The sequence below is a fragment of the Nycticebus coucang genome, chromosome X (assembly GCF_027406575.1).
Source record: "Nycticebus coucang isolate mNycCou1 chromosome X, mNycCou1.pri, whole genome shotgun sequence".
Classification (NCBI taxonomy): Eukaryota; Metazoa; Chordata; class Mammalia; order Primates; family Lorisidae; genus Nycticebus; species Nycticebus coucang.
In genome coordinates, this window is record NC_069804.1 from 178,160,769 (window position 1) to 178,184,161 (window position 23,393).

Sequence of the window (23,393 nt, forward strand, 5' to 3'; positions counted from 1 at the left end):
TAGCTAGGGTTAGAGTCATACATTGGAAAAGTGAGCAAGAACAGAAAACCCCCTGATCTTAAAAATACTCTTCTGACAAAATAACTGGTGGTACTCTCACCTTTTTCTCTCACTGACCAGTATCTACTTTAAAATTTATAGGGTGAGAGCAAGATGGCAACTGAGTAACAGCTTCCCTGCAACTGGGCACCGTGAGTCTGGGGAGATAGGACTCCAGGCATCTCTGGCTGGTGTCCTATAATCATCCCTTTGAGGACACAGGAAGTCAGCAAGAGACTTCTGGACCCTAAGAAGAGGACAAAAACAGTGGGAAACTGGCAAGTGGTCACGTGTGTTCGATCGGTCTAATCCCGCCGGCAGCTGTAAGTACAGCAGCAGTGAGACTGCAAACCGGAAAGGCCTTACCTGTGAACTGTTTTGGTGTTTTTGGACTTGGCACTCAGTTGAACTGCCTTGAGGAGAGCTTGAGCAGGAGTGCGGAGAACTTTGGGCATTGTCTAGGGCCCCAGACTGAGTTGCTGAGCCAGACAGAGCTAATAGTGTTTGGCTGTGGGCCGCAGGGAGCCATTGGGAGAGAACTGCCCTGGCAAGCTCCACCCTCAGGATCACAGAGCAACGAAAGGGTGGGAGCTAGTAACCTAGTGACTGAGCAGCCTAAAGGCAGGGACTGAGCCGCCTCACAGCCTTAACCCTCAGGGGCAGAGTAAGACCAGTTTTGGCACACTGGGTAAGTGGATAGCCACTTCAACAGTGATCCCAGCAACAAGCACTTTCCTGGGAAAGCTTCTGCTTAGCCAAGTTTAGAAGTTTAAAGTGCCTTTTAAGAGGGGTGAAGAGAGATTTAGGGTGTCCACCCTGTGGGGTTTGAGAATTCAGTGGAGGCCGCCAGTCATATCAGCATTATGATTAACATCTCATACCCCAGAAGACCACCTGTTACCCAGACAATATTCAACAAGATATATATATACTGCTTTGGTTTGGGTTGTTTTTGTCATTGTTTGTTTGTTTTTTGTTTATTTTGTTGTTGTTGTTGTTTTGTTTTTTAATTTCAACCTTTTCCGTACAGATTTTTTCTTTTCTTTTCTTTTCTTTCTTTTCTTTATCCATTTTTCTAGTTTAAATACAATTTCCCATTACTGCCTTTTTCAATAATTACAACTTCATTTTTGCTAGTGTTTCTACCCCTATTTGTTTTTTCACCCAATTTTATCCCATCAAGTTTCCTATTTGCTTGTTTTGGTTTGATTTGTAGCATTTTTATCTTTCCTCTCTACTTGGTGGAGGTGGGGTACTGTGTTCAATCAGGTTAGCAAAGAGCTGCTGACCTCAAGGGAATCACACAACCGGGTACCCCCAGAGGTTGGGTTTTTTTTAAGGTTGTGTCAAAGTGCCCTACTGTACACCTATATTGCTCTGTCTCCCTCTTTCTGTGCCTCTATTCTTTTTGTCAATATTCCCTTTCACCCACCCCCTCTCCTTCCTCTATTTTTCTTTCATTCTTTCTTTCCTTTTCTTTCTTCTATCCCTTCTTGCTCTTCTACCTTCTCATCCTTCTGGTCCTGTACCAAAAGGACACATCGAAACCTTAGTCCACAGGCACAGAAACTTAAAGAGCAGGAGGAAGTTAAAGGAAAATTAGGGCAAGGAAATAGATAAAAGAAATCACTCATAAAGAAGAATCAGCAGAAAACTCCAGGCAACATGAAGAACTAGTCCAGAGCAACCCTTCCAAGGGACCATGAGGTAGCTACTGCAGAGGATTCTACCTATAAAGAAATGTTAGGAATGAATAGAAAGGGAATTTAGAATACACGTGATGAAAACAAAAAAGGAAATGATGGAAACAATGAAGGAAACTGCTAATAAAGTGGAAAATAACCAAAAGGAAATCCAAAAACAGACTCAAATAAGAGACAAATGATATGAAGAATATGGAAAGGATATAGTGGAGCTGAAGGAACTGAAGCAGTCAATTAGGGAACTTAAAGATGCAATGGAAAGTATCACCAACAGGTTAGACCACACAGAAGAAAGAATTTCAGAGGTAGAGGACAAAGTTCTTGAGATAATTCAGATAGTTAAAGAGGCACAAAAGAAGAGAGAGAAAGCAGAATGTTCACTGTCAGAATTATGGGACTTTAAGAAGCATTCCAACATACGAGTTATAGGAATCCCAAAAGGGGAAGAAGAATTCCCCAGAGGAATGGAAGCCATACTAGAGAATATTATAAATGAAAATTTCCCAAATATCACCAAAGATTCTGACATACTGCATTCAGAGGGATATCGGACCCCAGGTTAGACCTCAACTCTAACCGAGCTTCTCCAAGACACATTGTGATGACCCTGTCCAAAGTCAAGACAAAAGAAAAGATTCTGCAAGCTGCCAGGAGTAAGCGCCAGTTGACCTACAGGGGCGAATCCATCAGAGTGACTGCAGGCTTCTCTAATGAAACTTTCCAAGCAAGAAGACAATGGTCATGTAACTTTGATCTACTTAAACAGAACAATTTCCAGCCCAGAATTCTGTACCCTGCCAAGCTAAGCTTAAAAATTGATGGAGAAATCAACTCATTTACACATATACAAACATTGAGGAAATTTGCCACAATAAGACCAGCTCTTCAGGACATACTTTAACCTGTTCTACACATTGTCCATCACAATGCATCAGCAGCAAAGTAAGAACTCAGAAATTAAAGGACAGAACCTAACCTCCACACTGATGCAAAAGATAAAACTAAGCAATGGACTCTCACTAAATAAGATGAATAGAATACTACCACACTTATCAATTATCTCAATAAATGTTAATGGCTTGAATTCCCCACTGAAGAGACATAGATTGGCTGACTGGATTAAAAAACACAAGCCATCCATTTGCTGTCTGCAAGAAACACACCGGGCTTCAAAAGACAAATTAAAACTCTGAGTCAAGGGTTGGAAGACAATTTTTCAGGCAAATGGAATTCAGAAGAAAAGAGGAGTTGCAATATTATTTTCAGATACATGTGGATTTAAAGCAACTAAAGTCAAAAAAGACAAAGATGGTCACTTTATATTGGTCAAGGGAAAAATACAACAAGATATTTCAATTCTAAATATTTATGCACCCAATTTAAATGCTCCTAGATTCCTGAAACAGACCCTACTCAGTCTGAGCAATATGATATCCAATAATACCATAATAACAGGGGACTTTAACACTTCAGCCCTGTGGCTCAGTCGGTAAGGTGCCAGCCCCATATACCGAGGGTGACGGGTTCAAATCCGGCCCCAGCCAAACTGCAACAAAAAAATAGCTGGGCATTATGGCAGGCGCCTGTAGTCCCAGCTACTCCGGAGGCTGAGGCAAGAGAATCGCTTAAGCCCAGGGGTTGGAGGTTGCTGTGAGCTGTGTGAGGCCACGGCACTCTACCGAGGGCCATAAAGTGAGACTCTGTCTCTACAAAAAAAATAAAAAATAAAAATAAAAATAAATAACAGGGGACTTGAACACTTCTCTTACAGAGCTGGACAGATCCTCTAAACAGAAATTAAACAAAGATATAAGATATTTAAATGAGACCCTAGAACAACTGTGCTTGATAGACACATATAGAACACTCCACCCCAAAGATAAAGAATATACATTCTTCTCATCACCCCATGGAACATTCTCCAAAATTGATCATATCCTGGGACACAAAACAAATAGCAACAGAATAAAAAGAATTCAAATTTTACCATCTATCTTCTCAGACCATAAGGCATTAAAGGTGGAACTCAACTCTAACAAAAACATTCAACCCCACACAAAGGCATGGAAATTAAACAACATTCTGTTGAATAACAGATGGGTGCAGGAAGAAATAAAACAGGAAATCATTAACTTCCTTCAGCATAGCAACAATGAAAACACAAGCTACCAAAACCTGTGGGATACTGCAAAAGCAGTTTTGAGAGGAAAATTTATCGGTTTAGATGCCTACATTTGAAAAACAGAAAGCAATCCCATCAACAAACTCACAAGCCATCTTATGGAATTAGAAAAAGAAGAATAATCTAAGTCTAAACCCAGTAGAAGAAAAGAAATATCCAAAATCAAATCAGAGATCAATGAAATTGAAAACAAAAGAATCATTCAGAAAATTAATGAAACAAGGAGTTGGTTTTTTGAAAAAATAAATAAAATAGATAAACCATTGGCCAGACTAATGAGAAATAGAAAAATAAAATCTCTAGTAACCTCAATGAGAAATGATAAAGGGAAAATAACAACTGATCCCACAGACATACAAGAGATCATCTCTGAATACTACCAGAAACTCTATGCCCAGAAATTTGACAATGTGAAGGAAATGGATCAATATTTGGAATCACACCCTTTCCCTAGACTTAGCCAGGAAGAAATAGAGCTCTTGCACAGACCAATTTCAAGCACTGAGATCAAAGAAACAATAAAAAAAGCTTCTAACCAAAAAATGCCCTGGTCCAGATTGCTTCACTCCAGAATTCTATCAAACCTTGAAGGAAGAGCTTATTCCTGTACTGCAGAAATTATTCCAAAAAATTGAGGAAGAGGGAATCTTCCCCAACACATTCTATGAAGCAAACATCACCCTGATACCAAAACCAGGAAAAGACACAACCAAAAAGGAGAATTTCAGACCAATTTCACTCATGAATATAGATGCAAAAATTCTCAACAAAATCCTAGCCAATAGATTACAGCTTGTCATCAAAAAAGTCATACATCATGATCAAGTAGGCTTCATCCCAGGGATACAAGGCTGGTTTAACATACGCAAGTCCATAAACGTTATCCACCATATTAACAGAGGCAAAACTAAAGATCACATGATCCTCTCAATAGATACAGAAAAAGCATTCAATAAAATCCAGCATTCTTTTCTAATTAGAACACTGAAGAGTACAGACATAGGTGGCACATTTCTAAAACTGATTGAAGCTATCTATGACAACACCACAGCTAACATTTTACTAAATGAAGTAAAACTGAAAGGTTTTCCTCTTAGAACTGGAACCAGACAAGGTTGTCCTCTGTATAGCTAAGGCAGTTCTTAGTAATAAAAATAAAGCTGGGGACATCACCATACCATATTTTAATCTGTACTACAAAGCCATAGTGGTCAAGACAGCATGGTACTGGCACAAAAATAGAGACATAGACACTTGGAATCGAATTGAAAACCAAGAAATGAAACTAACATCTTACAACCACCTAATCTTCGATAATCCAAACAAGAATATACCTTGGGGGAAAGACTCTCTATTCAATAAATGGTGTTGGGAGAACTGGATGTCCACATGTAAGAGACTGAAACTGTACCCACACCTTTTCCCACTCACAAAAATTAATTCAAGATGGATAAAAGACTTAAATTTAAGGCATGAAACAATAAAAATCCTCAAAGAAAGCATAGGGGAAACACTGGAAGATATTGGCCTGGGGGAAGACTTCATGAAGAAGACTGCCATGGCAATTGCAACAACAACAAAAATAAACAAATGGGACTTCATTAAACTGAAAAGCTTCTGTACAGCCAAGGAGACAACAACCAAAGCAAATAGACAACCTACACAATGGGAAAGGATATTTGCATATTTTGAATCAGACAAAAGCTTGATAGCTAGGATCTATAGAGAACTCAAATTAATCCACATGACAAAAGCCAGTAATCCCATATATCAATGGGCAAGAGACATGAATAGAACCTTCTCTAATGAAGACAGATGAATGGCAAATAAACATATGAAAAAATGTTCATCATCCCTATCTATTAGAGAAATGTAAATCAAAACAACCCTGAGATACCAACCCAGCAAGAATGGCCCACATCACAAAATCTCAAAACTGCAGATGCTGGCGTGGATGTGGAGAGAAGGGAACACTTTTACACTGCTGGTGGGACTGCAAACTAGTACAACCTTTCTGGAAGGAAGTATGGAGAACCCTCAAAGCACTCAAGCTAGACCTCCCATTTGATCCTGCAATCCCATTACTGGGCATCTACCCAGAGGGGAAAAACTCCTTTTATCATAAGGACACTTGTACTAGACTGTTTATTGCAGCTCAATTTACAATCGCCAAAATGTGGAAACAGCCTAAATGCCCAGCAACCCAGGAATGGATTAACAAGCTGTGGTATATGTATACCTTGGAATACTATTCAGCTATTAAAAAAATGGAGACTTTACATCCTTCGTATTAACCTGGATGGAAGTGGAAGACATTATTCTTAGTAAAGTATCACAAGAACGGAGAAGCATGAATCCTGTGTACTCAATTTTGATATGAGGACAATTAATGACAATTAAGGTCATGGTGGGGTTGGGGGAAGGGGCGATCAGAGAGAGAAAGAAGGAGGGAGTGGTGGTGAAAAAAAGAGCAGAGAGAGGGAAGGAGGGAGTGGGGTGGGGCCTTGGGGTGTGCCACACCTTCTGGCGGCAATACATGATTGCAAGAGGGACTTTGCCTAAAAAATGCAGTCAGTGTAATCTGGCTTATTGTACCCTCAATGAATCCCCAACAATAAAAATTAAATAAATTAAATAAATTAATTAATAAATGAAATAAAATTTAAAAAAGAAATAAAAAATTTATAGGGGTAAGCTGGAAGACAAAAGATGTTTTCCATACCTCTATCTCAATGCTTGTCAGAATTTAATGTGTTTAAGAATCACTAGGGATCTTTTTCAAACTGATGCTGCTGATCCCAGAAAGTGGAGTGGAGTTAATGTTCAATGGGGCAAACTTCAACCCCTCTCTTACATGCAAGGCAGGTAGACAGAGGAAAACTGCTAAGTATCCAAGGACCTCCCAGGCTTGGCTGCCGTTTAACACATTATTCACAAATGGCCTAACAATGTTCTTCATATGGGAGTAATTTAACTACTCGAGCATAATTCAAAAGTTCAATGAATAAATAAATGAAGGTATTACAATTTACATTTAAAAAATCCAGATGGACCACTTGGTCTAAATAAAGTTTTATAATGTCTACCTGAAAAATACATAATGAACTAAGTCAAATCAAATGGCAAACATGTTTTAAAAGTTTTAAAGTAGATGATATCATTCTAACTAAATTATTATAGAAAGTATCCTTACAAATCAAAAGAAAAACTCTTAATAGAAAAATAAGTATAGGATATGAACAGACAATTCACAGAATAGTAAATACTAAACATATAAAAAATAAATCTTGGGCCTCATTCATTATTAAAGATAGTCAAAATAATAACTATTACATAGCACTTTTGTCTATAAATAAGCCAAGATCAAAAAGCTTAATTATGCACTTGTGCTGCCCAGTGTATAGTGGAAGTCTCATAATTGTTGGTATGAACGCAAATTAGTATAGGTTATATGAGAGGAATTTAACAATATTAATCAACGTTAAAAAATGCCACTACCCTGGGCACAGTGACTCATTCCTGTAATCCTAGCTAGTACTCTGGGTGGCCAAGGCAGGAGGATTGCTTCAGGTCAGGAGTTCAAGACCATTCTGAACAATAGCGAGACCCCATCTCTACCAAAAATAGAAACAAGAATAGCCAGGCATGAGCAGTGCCTGTGGCTCAAGAAGTAGGGCGCCGGCCCCATATACGGGGGGTGGTGGGTTCGAACCTGGCCCTGGCCAAAACTGCAAGAAAAAAAAAATCCAGGCATGTTGGTGGGCACTTGTAGTCCCAGCTACTCAGGAGGCTGAGGCAGGAAGATCACTTGAGCCAGGAGTTTGAGGTTAGCAGTGAGCTATCATGATGCTACTGCATTCTACCCAGAGTTACACAATGAGACCCTATGTCAAAATGATAATAATAATTTTTAAAATGCCACTAACAATTTGACCCAGTAATTCTATTGCCCAAATTTTTTCTCACAGGTGTATTCATACACATATAGAAAGCAGTTATACACAGTTATTTAATAAATATTTTTTGTACTAGCAAAGATTCAAAAAAACCTACATGCTTATCAATAGGGGACTTGTTCAAAAAGCAGACTAGGAAACAGGTACTAAAAAGAGTTCATGGTGGCGCCCATAGCTCAGTGGGTAGGGCACCGACCACATACGCTGAAGATGGAGGGTTTGAAACTGGCCCGGGCCAACTAAAACAACAATGACAACTGCAACAACAACAACAACAACAACACCTCAAGTGCCTGTGGCTCAAAGGAGTAGGGCGCTGGCCCCACATGCTGGAGGTGGTGGGTTCAAACCCAGCCCCAACCAAAAACTGCAAAAACAAACAAACAAACAAACAAACAAAAAACCTACCACCATCACCAACAAAAATAATCGGGCATTGTGGCAGGCGTCTGTAGTCCCAGCTACTTAGGAGGCTAAGGCAAGAGAATCGCTTATACCCAAGAGTTTGTGGTTGCTGTGAACTGTGACACCACAGTACTCTACCCAGAGTGACGGCTTGAGACTCTGTCTCATAAATAAATAAATAGAGCTCATATAGATGGCTCTATATGCATGAACATGAAATGATCTCCAAGCAATACTTTTATATACACACACACACACACACAAACACACTGGGAAAAAATACCAACAAGATTGTTTGAGCAAGTAGAAATGGCCACGCCAATGGATAACCAAATTTAATGTCACTGTGTAATTATGACTCATAAAATTTTACTGAGTATTTTCAAGAAAAAGCTTAATAATTTGAATTACTAGATATGAGTAAAAATGCTGACATATATTCCTAACTTTTGAGGGTTAATCACACTAAATATTTTGAAACGAACTAAGTGAAATTTTCAGCCACACTTTCACTAAAATAGTTTGAATGAATGCCCTAGATTCTCTCTTATACAGTATGGACTTTATCTAGATTTAAGGCATATCTTCAGTTCTCCCAGCGAAGGGGCCTTCATATTTCAGACGTTGCAACAGAAGTATGTTTCTAGCACATTCTTTCTTTCTTACAAATATTATCTTTTCCTTAAATAGATGACAAAGGAAATGAAACGTTCAGCAACTTGTCTACTTTTACACACTATAGAAAACACCATAGAATATATAGAACTAGCCAAGAAATATTTGTCTCATTTGTTCATTTTAAAGTCTAGTGATTTTGTGGAATCACTGTATCATGGTGTAAATGACGTATGAAATGAAAAACGGTCAGTTTCCTTTCCATGGAGAATATAGAGGCTGCTTTGTAATTTATTTCCCAACTGGACTATTTGCTACCGTGAAAGGTAGATTCTCACTTTCAAGTTGCTTTGATGCCACATTCGACATCCAAGTCTACTGAAGATCTGAGGAAATCTGATGTTAGGAAGCAGTTAGAAAAAAAACATAGGGATACCAATCCTTCTGACCAGGTCAGTGGTTTAATTTTTAAACAGTTAGGCCACCCCCCCAACACACACACACACGGTGAAAAAAATCAAGACCAGTTATTTAAATCAAATGCACATAATGTCATACCAATGTTAGTATTTAGCAAATTAGTAGAGACAGTAATGAAAAAAGCTGAAAGAGGTGATAGTATTTTGTTATGAATGTGTTAAAATACTATTTCAGCCTCAGTTTTAGATCTGGATTGTCCATGGGCTTGTAGATATGTACAGTCACATACTTTTGGATGGCGATGATGAAATCCACAGAATTATACACTGTTTCCAAAAGAATGTATTTCCTACTGCCCAGCCGAACTCCTATACAATCATAGATTCTTGTGAAATATAGTAGATGCTTAATAAAGTGCTAAATCCACATAAGAAATTACAGTACATGCAAAACTAAACCTACCCTATTTTCTCACAAAATGCCAATGCCAACTTATTAATCAGCTATTCTTCAATGTGTCTTCGTATACTCACAGAGAGCATTTTCAATTAATGTAACTTACTTGTTTAATTTACTACTGCCTATACCACTATGGCATAGAACATATTTTTCTAAGATAAATTACTCAGTGATTGGGAACAATGGTCTGTCACATATGGATTCCAGAACTGAGGAAACACAGAATTTCACAAGGTCACTGTAGAAAAGGTTGCTGTGTAACTGTTCAAAATCATTTAAGTTTAAAATGATTTCATGCCTATAAAAAAAAAAAAGTTGAAAGTGTCACAAGCAGACTGCTTGATTGCTTTCACAGAAGCTGAAGTGTTTGGTTAACTCATCTCGGAGAACTGTTCAGGAGCTCAGGCAGAGCTGGTGCGGGGGGGCAGAGGGGAGCGAGGCAGAGGAGAGGGGCACAGAGAGGACCTTAGGAGCAGAGACGGGAGAGCTGTTGCGGCTGAATGCACCCCAGCCCACAATGGGCAAATGCACACCCACATTTACCCCCCTTTGCTGAGGCAGAGAAATACAGGGTAGATGGTTGGGTCATTGCCATGTTCTTCCTTTTGAATTTAGTCCACATTGATTCACGTGGTGAGAAGGCACAGGAAGAACTGTGGCAAGGAAAACCAGCCTTCAAACATACAAAGGACACAGTCAGTTAGCGAAATAAAAAGACAGCTGTGGTTCCTGAGAGACTTAAAACTGCAGCTCAGGGAAGCCTGTGCACAGGCAGAGGTGAAAGCACAGGAATGTTGGGAATGCTTCTGATCAGAAGGAGCTTAAAGGGACATGTGCTATAACTCAGGACATTATGTCAGCAAGTCCAGAAGTGGAAACAATGCATACAGTATATTTAGGAGTCACCCTTGATTTAAAGCCTAATAACATGACCTTTTTATATCTTTTGTTAACTAATGGTAAGTTTCTCTTTGACTTGGTGGTTTTCTTTCTGTAATAGTTTTCTGTAACAAACAGCATCCAAAATAGTATGAATTCCATATAACACTGAGATACAAAAAAAGTATATCAAAAATGAATACTTTACTATGATGTTATTTCTCTACTATGGTGTAGAAACCAACAGGAAGATCTGAGTAGCCTACTAATTCTATAACAGGAAATATAAGGAAATTGCATGAAGAAAACTGTAAAAAATTGCTGAGAAATATAAGTGATTCAAATAATGAAGAGACAAACTGTATTTGTATGAAATAAGTGGCTATATGGAAGATCATACTAGTTTAAAAAATAACATGCAGTTTAAAAACAAGGGTACATGTTAAATTTACTAAGTATAGAGTATAAATGTCTTAACAATAACTAAGAAAATGCGGTGAAGGCTATGTTAACCAGTTTGATGAAAATATTTCAAATGGTATATAAACCAGCACATTGTACCCCATAATTGCATTAATGTACACAGCTATGATTTAATTTTAAAAAAGTCCTAATAATAATATCAATGGAAAAAATACCATCATGGTTGCTTGAAACTTTCCAACATTATTCTAAATTTTATCGGGAAGAAAAATCAAGCAAGAGAAAGTTTGACATATTTAGTAGATAAAAAAAAGGAAAACTTAACTTGAAAAATATCAAAATACATTATAAAACTATAATAATTAAAATAGTAGGCTAATAACATAGAAAAAAAATCAAGGGAAAATATCAGAAGTCTGTAAGCGGACCTGATTGCATGCATAATCTTAATGTATTATGAAGGGATTAGCTCACATCCAAGAGGAAGAGATAGATTATTCAATAAACAGCATTGTGGAAATTAGCTTTTTGGGAACAAACAAAACTAACTTTCCTCCTTACCTCGTGCCATGAGCCAAATTAAAATCCACATGGATTACAGTAAAATTCAGTGTTAAAAATTGAGAAATATAATGGAAAAAGAAAATAATGTTTTCCACAACCACACATCTGTTAACATCCTAAATACAGAGATAACTAATAGAGGCTGAAAGCCATTAATATTCCCCAAAACACAATATGTGAGGGATTTTTAGTTTTGTTAGTACTTGACACTGTTATTTAAATCAACATAGAAATGCCATTTACCCACCTACTAAACTAGCAAGAATTTTTAAATGTAATATATTCTGTATCTCTGCTATCAAATATGGTATTGACTAGCCACCTGACACAGTCTGAATTGAGATGCATTGTAAAGTGTAAAACACAGTCGGAAATCTGAAGACTTAGTACAGAAAAGATAAAATATATCTCATGAATAACTTTATACTGATTATATATTGCAATGATAATATTTTAGATATATTGGGTTAAGTAAAACATACTAAATAAAATAATCTATTTTTTCATTTGCTTTAATGTGCTTACTATGATTTAAATTGTAGACATGGTTTATACATTTCAAGTGTATAATATGTGGTAATTAGGGGGCAAATAGTTATTATTATATGCTACTGGCACAGGTACCAATCCTGCTATAGAGCAAGATTTCTGGACGACATTCTAGTGATACATATCAAAAGCACTTATTTTTGTAGAAATTGTGTCCTTTGATCCCAGAATTCCATCTCTCGGACTCTATCTTAAGGAAGTAATTAGAAACAGAACAATGATTAGACAGATATGAATAATTTATATAAAACATATTAACAATAGTGAAAGATTAGAAACAAATGTTAATTGGGAAATAATTAAATTATAATGTGTTCATTTATGACATGAAGAAGTACGTAATACAAAGTTCAGTGAAAAAGAACAAGATTTAAACTATTTTTATTACATTATTATCCCAAATGTGGGAAGAATACACACACACAAACCCACAGATAAAAGACTGAATGAAAGTGGACCAACATATTAACAGTTTTTTCTAGGCTGTGAAATTATCCATTATTTGTGCCATTTGTGTATGTGTATTTGTGTTTGCAAAGTTTTGTTAATAAGCATATGTTCATTTTCATTAAAAAATTAAGTTTTCTTTTTGGAAAAAGTCTTGTCTTCCAATTTCTTCAAACTGACAAGTCATAACTAGGCAACAAGGAAATCACTAGCAAAGAAATCCTTGAGTAGGGGGCATATGTTTGCTTGGGAAATAGCTTAGCTATACCTACACGATAGCTTGAAAAATAGAAAAGAATATGAACTAGGGTCAGATTTCAATGTGAAAGTCAAACTAGCTTAACTAACCTTTCATCCTGGTCTAGGCTTTCTTGCCGGCTTGCTCCCTGTTGGGTCAGGAACTTAACAAGCAAAGAAGACTAGACCTGGAGTAGAGGATTGCCATGTGTGTACACACGTATAACAGATCCACAAGCTTAATGCCTTCTCACCTCATTGCCCAAGAAAAAGCATTTTAAATGCATACGTGTTATTTAGCTGTGTAAATATCCAGCCTCACTTCCCACTCATCCATAAGTTGTTAGCTTACTTCTCATGCTTTCTGCTGCTAAGGAGGTCAGAGGCATTTTTTTGGCATGTGATTGATGGGAAAAGACTGATTTACTGTAAGTGAGGACACATGTCCAACTTTGTCCTAAATCACCCACGTCTATTCAACCTCATCCTAAAGTCTCATACCAAAGAGAGAAATGTTGATCTCATGTAATTAGACATCATAAAGAGTCTAAACATTAGTGACCCAAGTATGTGAGTCAATGTCACAATAAAGATTCATTCATCCAAGAAGCCAAAAAATGCAGTAGAACTAATGAGCTAGATTTGCATAGCAACAGAAGTGAAAAATTGCCTGGTTTGCTATATACAACATCTGGATCATATGAAGAAATCTTAACTTTTATTTTCATTATTATAAGAGAGAATATAATAATTGTATGTCTTTATAGAGCATGTATAATGTTTTGATACAGGCATACAATGTGAATTAAGAAAATCTGGGTAATTGGGGTATCCATCACCTCAGACATTTATAATTTCTTTGTGTTAGGAACATTCCAATTCCACTCTTAGTTATTTTAAAATATACCCTTACTAATTATTGTTTATAATCATTTTTTGGTGTTATGAATATTATTCATTATATCTAACTAACTATATTTTTGCACCCATTAACCATGCCCACTTTATTCCTTCACCCCACTACCCTTTCCCAGACTCTGGTAACCATTATTTGACTCTCTGACTCCATGAGCTCAACTATTTTTAATATTTAGCTCCCACACATGATTGAGAACATGAGGGATTTGTCTTTTCTGCACCCAGCTAGTTTCACTAACATCTTGTTATCCGGTCCCATCTATTGTTGCTACAAATGGCAGGATTTCATTATTTTTGTGGCTATATAATATTTCATTGTGTATATATTCTATAATCTATCCATTCATCTGTTGATAGACACTTAGGTTGATTCCAAATCTTGGCTATTGTGAATAGTGCTGCAATAAACATGGGAATGAAGATATCTTTTCCATAGACTGAATTCCCCTCCTTTGGATACATATATACTCAGGAGTATTCTCCATAGTGTTCTCCATGGTGGTTCCACTAATTTACATTTGCACCAACAGTGTACAAGTGTGTCCTTTTCTCCACATCATCACTAGCATACACTATTGCCTGACTTATTGATAAAAGCCATTTTAACTTGGGTGTTAAGATATCTCATTATGGGCTTGAGGCTCAAGCGGCTAAGGCCCCTGAGCTGGTGGGTTCGAATCCAGCCCAGGCCCACCAAACAACAATGACGGCTGCAACCAAAAAATAGCCAGGAGTTGTGGCAGGCACCTGTAGTCCCAGCTACTTGGGAGGCTGAGGCAAGAGAATCGCTTGAGCCCAGGAGCTGGAGGTTGCTGTGAGCTGATGCCACAGCACTCTACCCAGGGCAACAGCTTGAGGCTCTGTCTCCAAAAAAAAAAAAAAAGATATCTCATTATGGTTTTGATTTACATTTCTCTAATGACTAATGATGTTGACCATTTTTTAATATACCTGTTGGCCATTTGTTTTTTTTGAGAAATGTCTATTAATATATTTTGCCCATTTTTAATCAGATTATTTTATTTTTCCTATTAAGTTGTTGGAGGTCCCTATATATTCATTTTCAATAAAAAATTAAATTTTTACTCCTTTTTGCGCATCTTTGACTGACTAGGTTAGTTTGAGAGCCTCATCTTCAAGCTCTAAGAGTCTATCTTCTCCTTGGTTTAGCCTGATGTTGAAGCTTTCTGCTACATTTTGAAATTACTGAAATAACTCCTTCATTTTTTAAGTTGTTATATTCTTTCTTATGTTGTCTACCTCTTTAGCACCTTTTTCTTTTTTTACTGATGCCCTGAAATATTTCTGTGTATTGTTTTCAACTTTCTCTTCAATATCTATCATCTTCTTCTCCATCCATATCCTAAATTCCATTTCTGACATTTTGACAATTTCTTCTTCTTGAGGTCTATTGCTTTAGATCCACTGTGGTCCCATGGGGACATTGAACTAGTTTTTTTTGTTCATGTTGCCAGAGTTTTTACTGGTTTCTTCTCATCTATAACTTATTTTGTCAGTCAGCTCAGGGCAGATAGGCTTGCAGCTCCCCTATTCTCTTCTGCTTGGAACTCTTCTAATAATGAGAAGGAGAGGTCCCTATATGGAGCTTTTGTTACCTACTCTAAAAGGCTGTCCTAGCAGAGAGGGGCAGATACACTGAGAGCCTAGCCCTGTATAGACCTCGTGCTCCTAAACTGAGATCTCAGAATGAAGTCAGTTACAGCAACCTGGGAACTGAAGCCTCTAGGTCCCTGCTGTGTATGCTCTCTGAAGTCATGTCTCACTCAAGCAGCTCCCTTATCAGTCTGGAGGTCTGAGGTAGTGCAGGGCCCCCTCCCTGTGGTGCCAGCAGATAAAGTCTGAAGACCTAGGTTTCCTCTTCCTGTCCTTTCCCGTGTATGAATGTCTCCTCCAGATACCTTCCAATCTTGTAGATTGGACCCTCAAGTCACCTTCTCCTTAACTCTTAATGTCCTCAGGGGCACCTCCGGTAATTCACAATGTTCTCTCTCTTCAGGAAGGCCCATCCAGTAGGTAGGTAGGCATCCATCTAAAACTTTTGATCCCATTCTTGAGAGCACTGCCTGTGGGAGGCTTCTAGTTCACCATATTGTCCCTCTCAGAAATTATTAAAAAAAAAAAAACTACTAAAAAACAAACCTCATATATTTAAAAAATAAGAAATACTATTCTAAATAGTCCATAGCCAAAGAATAAATGGTAATGGAAATTGTAAAATGTTTTGAACTAAACCATAATAACTAATATGTAACTAGTCTCATGGTATGCAGCTAAATTAGTTCTTAGAGACAAATGTATAGCCTCAAGAGCATATGTTAGAAAAGAGAATAATCTAAAAGAAAAATGACCTTAAAATTTACAAAGAGCATACTAAATGCAGAATACAAATGTCTACATACAATAACTAAGAAAATGCCATGAAGGCTACGTTGAACAGTTTGATGAGAATATTTCAGATTGTATATGAAACCAGCACATTGTACCCCTTGATTGCAGCTATGATTTAACAATAAAAAAATAAATAAAAATTTACAAAGAGCAAAATAAGTCCCCCAACATAATAGAAGTTAGGAAATGCTAATAAAACAGAAAACAAATATGAAAATACAGAGGATCAAAAACCAAAAGCCAATTCATGAAAATATGAACAAAACGAATAATCCCGTGGGGCAGTGATTAAGAGATAAAACACATTATTAAGTGTAAGAAATGAAAAGAAGAGGGAGCGGAGCAAGATAGAAGATCAGATTGCTCTCTTAGTACAATTGGGGAAGGGGAGAAAGCCAAGCCATGCCTGGCCCAGAGACCTTGCCTGGAGCTGTGGCTAGGGGTGCGCAGGAAGGTGGTGACATACTGGAGACAGTGCATGAACCAGAGAGGTGGAGATCTGACACACTAGGCAAGTTTTTGCAAGCCAGCAGGACCTATGCAGAGGTCGAGGATAGGAGGAAGCCTTTTTCCAGTTTTCAGTTCTCAGGGGAAGCTACTCATTGAGCAAAACCTTGGAAGAGTGGGTGCACCCAACTGTATAGCAGCCAGATTTGAGTACTGGTTGCAGTGGATTTGCCATCAGTTTGGTGGCGTTCAAGACAGCCATACTGGGAAGGTCTTGGCAGCCAGGGGTGGCCATTGTGGGAAGGTCCAAGACGGTTGTGAGGGCGGTCCTCTTTTAGGGACACAGCCTTCTTAGTTCCCCTGGTTGGGATCAGACCTCCATTTCTGACAGGCTCACAGATTTCCACACCACACGGGCATTGTTGTCAGGGGGCACAGTGAGACGTACTTCTGAAGGATTCTGCAGACCTTTAAGATACCAACCCAGTGGGGTCACCGCGGACAACTAAGTTGGGAAACAGGTTTATGCCTGGGAACTAGTGAGAAGTTACTAGCTGTGTTGTCTGTTCCCTAGTCCCCTAAACCCATGGCGCCACCTGGAGTCCTGGCAGTATATTACAACATAATATATTCCTATTACAGGCAGACTCTTCTGACACACACACACACACATATATGTATGCATACATATATATGCTTTTATATATGGATATATAATTATTTTTTTCTTTTTTCCTTGTTGTTAGGTTTTTTCTTTTTTTCTTCTTCTGTTTGTTGCCAAGGTTGGTTATTTTTGGTTATTAGAGCTTCTTTTAATTTTGTATTGATGTGTTTTGTTTCTTGCTAATTCGTTTTATTCTCTTTTTAACTTCCATTTTTACTTTTATCAAGAGCAAGGGCTCCTGTATGTTTTGTTACAGTATTTTAGCCTCATTTATTCTCTGTCTCTATTTCACTCCACTACATTCTCTCTTTGGATGGATACTATTCAACCTTTCTCATCCCTTCTACATAAATAGCTTCAGCAACAGCTAAGATATCCCCTCCATTTTTTTGTTTTTCTTCTTTCTTTCTTCATTCCTTTTCTCTCTTTTATTTGATTCAAAATTATTTTTAATTCCTGCTATCTATTCTTATTTTATTATTATTTCTTTTTTTTCTTTTTCATTTTTTCTGAGAGCTGGGTGACCGATCTGTGGCCTGGGAAGTGGGCCACAGCAGTAGTCTGGTTCAAGGTCGCCAAGAGACCTTTATACGTTTGGCCCTAGGAAGAAAGTATGGGCAAGACCACACTGCAGAATTTTTCTATTTATTAGAATCACATCCTCTCCCTAGACTTAGCCAGTAAGAAACATCTCCCGAACAGACCAATTTCAAGCACTGAGAACAAAGAAACAACAAAAAAATCTTCCAACAAAAAAATCCCTGAGCCAGATGGAAAAGCTTCACAACAGAATTCTATCAAACCCTCAAAGAAGAGCTTATACCCATAATACTGCAGAAACTATTTCAAAAAACTGAGAAGGAAGGAATCTTTCCTAACATATTCTACAAAGCAAATATCACCCTGATACCAAAACCAGGAAATGACCCAACTAAAAAGGTGAATTTCAGACCAATTTCACTAATGAATATAAATTCAAAAATTCTCAATAAAATACTAGCCAATAGATAACAGCTACACATTAAAAAAAATCATTTATCATAATCAAGTAGGTTTCATTCCAGGGATGCAAGGCTGGTTTAACATAGGCAAGTCTGTAAACATAATTCACCATATAAACAGAAGCAAAAACAAAGACCATATGATCCTCTTAATAGATACAGAAAAAGAATTTGATAAAATTCAGCACTCTTTTCTAATTAGAACACTTTAGAATGTAGGCATAGGTGGTACATTTCTGAATCTAATTGAAGCCATCTATAACAAACCCACAGCTAATATTATAGCAAATGGAGTAAAACTGAAAGCTTTTCCACTTAGAACTGAAGCCAGACAAGGTTGTCCTCTATTGCCACTACTATTCAACATAGTGCTGGAAGTTCTAGCCAATACAATCAGGCAAGAGAAGAAAATAAAGGGCATCCAAATGGGAGCAGAGGAGGTCAAACTCTCCCTCTTTGCTGACAATATGATCTTATACCAAGAGAACCCCAAAGATTCAACCCCAAGACTCCTGGAAGTGATCAAAAAATACAGTGATGTCTCAGGATACAAAATCAATGTCCACAAATCAGTAGCTTTTGTATATGCCAGTAATAGCCAAGATGAGAAGCTAATCAAGGACACAATTCTCTTCATAGTAGCTTCAAAGAAAGAAGTGAAGGACCTCTATAAAGAAAATTATGAACCCCTAAGAAAAGAACTAGCAGAAGATATTAACAAATCTAAGAACATAACATGCTCATGGCGGGAAGAATCAACATTGCTAAAATGTCTATACTTCCCAAAGCAATATACAGATTCAATGATATCTCCTTTAAAATACCAACATCATACTTTCAAGATTTGGAAAAAAATAATTCTTCATTGCTTTTGTATGGAACCATAAAAAAATCCAGATAGTTAAGGCAATTCTTAGTAATAAATACAAAGCCAGGGGCATCAGCCTACCAGAGTTTAGGCTGTACTACAAGGCCATAGTGATCAAAACAGTATGGTATTGTCACAAAAAGAGAGATATGGACATTTGGAACGGAAAAGAAAAACGCGAGATGAAGCTAACATTTTACAGCCAACTAATCTTTGATAAACCAAACAAGAACTTTCACTGGGGTAAACAATCCCTTTTCAATAAATGGTGCTGGGAGAACCAGATATCCACATGTAAAAGATTGAAACTGGACTTGCACCTTTCTTCACTCACTAAAATTGATTCAAGATGGATAAAAGATCTAAATTTAAGACACGAAACAATAAAAATCCTTGAAGAAAGTGTGGGGAAAACACTTGAAGTTATTGGCCTGGAGAAAGACTTTATGAAGAAGACTTCTGTGGCAATTGCAACAACAAAAATAAACAAATGGGACTTAATTAAACTGAATAGCTTCTGTACTGCTATGGAGACAACAACCAAAGCAAATAGAAAATCATCAGAATGGGAAAGGATATTTGCATATTATGAATTGGACAAAAACTTGATAACTAGGATCTACAGGAAACTCAAATTAATCAACATAAAAGGAGACAACAATCCCTTATATCAATGGGTAAGAGAGATGAATACAACATTCTCTAAAGAAGAGAGGCCATTGGCTAACATATGAAAAAATACTCATAGTCTCTATCAGAGAAATGCAAATCAAAACCACCCTGAGATATCACTTAATCCTAGTGAGAATGGCCTAAATCACAAAGTCTCAAGGCTGCAGATGCTGGTGTGGATGTGGAGAGAATGGAACACTTTTACACTGCTGGTGGGACTGCAAACTAATACAACCTTTTTGGAAGGAAGTATGGAGACTCCTCAGACAACTCAGATTAAACCTCCCATTTAATCCTGCAATCCCATTACTAGGCATCTACCTAGGAGAAAAAAATCTTTTTATCATAAGGACATTTGCACTAGACTATTTATCACAGCTCAGTTTACAATTGCCAAATTGTGTAAACAGCCTAAATGCCCACCAACCCAGGAATGGATTAACAAACTGTGGTATATGTATAACATAAAATACTATTCAGCCACTAAAAAAGATGGTGACTTTACATCTTTTGTATTAATCTGGATGGAGGTGGAATCCATTCTTCGTAGTAAAGCATCACGAGAATACAGAAGCAAGAATCCAATGTACTCAATTGTAATATGAGAACAATTGATGACCTAGTACATGGTGGGGGGTGAGGGAATGGGAGAGGAGAGAGAGGGAATGAGGGATGGGGTGGGGGTATCACGGTGTGTGACACACTTCTTGGAGGCAGGACACAATTATAAGAGGGACTTTACCTAATAAATGCATTCAGTGTAACCTGGTTCTTTGTACCCTCAATGAATCTCCAAAAATAAAAACAAATTAAAAAATTAAAAAAGTAATAGTTAACAAAAAAAAGAAGAGAAGACATGTATCAATGTAAAAATACAAATAAAATGTTATTAAAGATAATTGTATTCATTGTTAATTTATCAAGTTCTGTTAATCATGAGAGGAAGAAAAATTTTATTCTTACACCACTTTTCCAGAAAATCGAAAAAAAAGGTTCATTCCCCAACTCATTTTCTGAGGCTGATATAACCTAGACACCTAAACCTCAAATGATTTGAAAAAGGAAAATTATAAGCCCATCTTTACTAATGGATATAAAGTCCTAAACAAAATAACACTTTACACCAAATCCAAAAATAAATTAAAAGGATAATATGCTACGTTCAAGTCAAATTTATTCTCAGAAATTCAAGGTTAGTTTAATATTAAATAATCAAAAAACATAGTTCACAAAGCTAATGTCAGAGGGAAAAAATAATGTCAATAGATGTAGAAAAAGCATTTGATACATTTCAACATCAAGTTTTTAAAAATTACTCTTAGTAAATTATAAACAGAAAGTAACTTCCCCATGCTGTTGATAGGTGCCTTCAAAGCATCTATTAACAGACGTCATACTGAATGGCAATGCATTTAAATCTCTTTTTTAGTTCAAATTAGAACCTTAGGTTTTTCACAAACTATTAAAAAAACACGCTGCCAAGTAGCCAGGAACAAGATGCCAGCCATGTGAAGATAAGTCTTTAACTGGAGAGGTGAGAAATAGCAGCATATACACATTTTCTTTATAGTTGTCCCTTTGACAACATTGAAGTTTACCTGAGCCCTGTGTTCCCAGAAAGCACCTACAGTTAATCGTCTTTCAACCCTATCATGTTCTAAGAAAGGGAGAACTACAAAGTATCACCCTGTCCTTGCATAGGACTCATCGTCCACCTTTCCTCAGTACTCCCTGCTAGTTTCTTTTATAAAACTCCATATTTTCCTCCTTTCCTTGAAATGAAATCTCTCCCTTTGAAATTGGAAACAAAATAGTTCCTCTATCACCAACTGCCATTTGACATTGTCCTAGCTATCATAGCAATACAAGAAAAAGTTATAAAAGGTACAAGAATAAGAAAGGAAGAAATATAGCCATCATTAGTCATAGATAATAAGATTATTAAATAAAAAACCCTTAAGAACCTATAAATAAAACATCAGAATTCATAAAATGAATCATTTATCAACAAGACATTATAATTAATAAGAAGTTAGCATGTTTCCTGTATAAAATATCAATATAAAGTAATCAAGTTTATGTTTATTTATAAACAATAACAATTTTAAAACATTTTGTTAAAAAAACCATGTACATAACATAAATATATCAAATATCTAGGAACAAATCTAACAAAAATGCAGAAGAGGGAGGATTATCAAATTTATTTAGAGACATCACAAGTTATCTATAAATAAATATGCTTTCGTCAAGAATTTGAAGACTTGATATTGTGAAAAATGTCATTTCTCCTCAAACTGACCTAGAGATTGAATAAAATCCCAATCAACATCACAGCAAGAGGATTTGTGATGCCAGCCAAGGTGGAGTAAGCCCCTTACATTTTATCTCTCTTACTGACTAAAATCTGTGAACAAAATAAAAAAACAACTGTCTAAGGGTTTTGAAAAGTAAGTAATAAAAGGCAAATTGGGGAGGTGATTCAAAAATGTATGAAAAAATTGACAGAGAATTGATTTTCTCAGGTGTATTTCTTTTATCTTCCAACTTTGACCTGAATGTGGCCTCAGTCATGGCACTTTATGGTGGAAGGAGGAAGGTACAAATCTGAAAGAAAACCTGTCTTTATAGACCGTGGGATGAGACATGGGAGCCAGTGAGGCTGGGGTCAACCCAGAGCTGGAAAGGGGGATTCTGGTTTTAGATTGGCAGAAGGCCCAAGCTCAGCCCTGTTTTTCTGGCCGTGATAACAAAAAAGGGAATCACTGGTGAATGAGAGGAAAATTCCTTTTTTTTTTTTTTTCTGTTTTTCTTCTCTGTGATTTTCAAAAAAAAAATCAAAAAAAGGAATTATGTGACAGCACTGCAAGCAGCTAAAACCATGAAACAATCCTGTATTTCTCACCAGGAAAAAAAAAAAAAAAGAAAGAAAAATAAGAAAAGAGGGCCTTATGGTCCAAAAAGTGTGGAGGAAATTCCCAATAATATTTCTCTCTCCTTTTTCAATAAAGATCATTCAACCTGGAGAAGAAAGAGTCAAAAATGTTCGGGAGAGAAAAAAACATAGATGCCCAGAAACTTGTAGAATAAAATCAAATGGTCTAATATTCATGTCAGTGGAGTTCCATGAGGAAAGGGAAAACATTTTACACTGGTGAAGCCAATAAATATAGATTTTTAAGACGCTCAGTTAACTCAAAGCAAGATAAACTCAACAAAATCATGTAGAAACACATCATAATCAAACGTCTAAGAACCAGAGATAATGAAAAAAATCTTAAAAGCAGCCAGAGAAAAATCGACACATTAAAGATAGAAGAACACCGATTCAAATAATTGGGAATTTTATAAATCATGAAAACCAGAAGACAGTCAAATAATATTTTGTAGTGATAAAAGTAAGAAGAAAACTATCATCCCAGAATTACCTAACAAAGGAAAAATTAACTCTCTTAGGAGTTAATGTGAAATGAAAACATCCTCAGATAAAGGAAAATCAAGAAAGTTCATTGCCAGCAAATCTGCTTTAGAGTTAA